This window comes from Gossypium arboreum, chromosome 5, assembly GCF_025698485.1.
Source record: "Gossypium arboreum isolate Shixiya-1 chromosome 5, ASM2569848v2, whole genome shotgun sequence".
Lineage (NCBI taxonomy): Eukaryota > Viridiplantae > Streptophyta > Magnoliopsida > Malvales > Malvaceae > Gossypium > Gossypium arboreum.
Genome location: NC_069074.1, coordinates 41350112 through 41352328, shown reverse-complemented (window position 1 = coordinate 41352328; position 2217 = coordinate 41350112).

Below are 2217 nucleotides of genomic sequence, written 5' to 3'. Positions count from 1 at the left end.
TGGCCTAACACGAGCCTTACACGACTGTGTCACCATTTAAAAAACCTAATTCCCTTTTCATTCTTTTTCTCTTTTGTCTTCTTCCTCCTAAATCCCCAAGCACCCTAGTTGTCATTCACCTTTCTTGCCATTCCGGAAGGCCAACTCTCCCCTACCGTCACTCGCACCAACCGACCTTTCCCCTCTCCTTTCCCTATTCTCTTCTTCCATCGCTACACCTACCTTCTCCTCTTGCACCTCTCTTCCATCACTGTCACATCAACCCTACTCCACACTCTCCTTACCAATCGCCCCTTTCAGCCCAGACTGACCAGCCACCCAAATGACCACCCCTACCTCTCGTTCTAGACCAGCCCCAATCAACCCCCAACCTCGTGCCGACCAATCCTTCCCCTTTCTATTTTTCTCCTTTCTTCCCTTTCTTTCCTCCCATCTCTCACTCGACCAGCCTCACTTCATCGACCACCCTATAACCCCTACCTTGCATGCACCACCACCACTGAACCACTACTGATCCGTCGCTGTTCATAACTCCGGCCATACCAACCGCCGTCGGTTGCATTTTCCTTTCCTTTTCTCATTATTATTATTATTTATTTTTATTTTTATTTTTATTTTATTTTCTCTTTATTAGTTTTACTAGTTTTACTTTATTGCTTTATTTGTTCTTGTTAGTTAGCTCTTTAGTGATAATTTTATGGCTATGCTTAATCTGATTTTGGACATCAACAGTCATTTGCATTTATTTTACTTTATGATAATTTTCTTTTTGATTTTATTCATATTCTGCTTGCCCATTCAATTTTATATTGCTCATCTATTTAGCTTTATACTGTGTAGTAGCATTCTTATAAGTCAATTTTCTATTGCTGAGCTGAACGTGGCTATTTTTTTATTATTGGCTTGCCTATTATGTTGATTCGTCAATTTGATTTATTTAATCACTTTATTGTAGGCATATTATGACGAACACTCGTGGCAAGTCCAAGGTCGTGATCACCACTTTGAAAAAGCAACAGACCTCTAGTGTGACCTCCTCCTAGAGCATTTCTGCCGAGGCCTGCCACCCTTGTCTCTAATTTTCGATGGGCCCCCAAGAGGATTTATATCAGCTCCCTCGTGTATGACCACTCGACCTAGGTCGCTGTATTGATTGGGCCACGTTGGAGCAAGTCTGACTAGCTGATGATGTTCGTGCCTTTGTTGCCACAGCTCTGTGGGACAAATTCTTCTCCATCATCGAGCCCACCTACATGGAGCTTACCTTGGAGTTCAGTGCGACATTTCTTGTACAACAGGTCATGACGACTCATGACAAGCAAGGAAACATCACTTTTCAACTTGGTGGTTTGGTGCGCCACATGAGCGTCCCTAAGTTTGGTATTGCTATGGGACTTTACATAGAGGAATTTATGAGTGCCGAGACTTTCTTTTGACTTCATCGGCACATTCATCATAAACCATCATGTTGTTGGACCGATCTTACAGTGAGCCAGACACTCTATGATACAAGTCACTCTAAGGCGACTTCTCTTTCTCTAAGTTTACGGTACCTTCATGCACTTTTAGCTCACACTTTGACAGATAGGAGAGAGCACCGGAGTCGTTAGCACTCATAATGCTTATTTTTTATGGAGCATGGCACACGGACATATATTTGATTTGGCATACTTCATCGCTCTAGCCTTCTGCCATCAGATTGACCACCACAAGAAGGGCCCCATTTGTTTAGACCTTTATGTGACTTGCCTTGCTTGACACTTCAGTCTCCTAGACACACCGGAGCAGTCTTTCACACTCACACTTGTCAGCTAGATGTCCCTATAGGGAATCTCGAGCATAATACACATGAGGATGATTAAGCGGCATCATGGAGTGGACCCTCCTCAATATCGATTGTTTCTTTTTGACACTCAAAATGAACCTGAGGACTTCACTGATGATGTTCCTCTCGATCACGAGGACCCGCCATAGCATCCAACTTCGAGTCACTGCCCTATTCCTACTGCTCCTACTTCAGAGGACATCTCCGAGCGGTTCATTTGCTTCGAGCAATACTACACTCAGAGGTTTGACAGTCTTGACGTGACATTGCAGAGGATCTGTCAGCATTTCCATATCTCCTCTCCAGCATCGACGACTCACGACACCAATGTGTCTGATGATGAGGACCATTAAGTCCATTTATTTTATTTTATTTTTATTTTTATGATTATT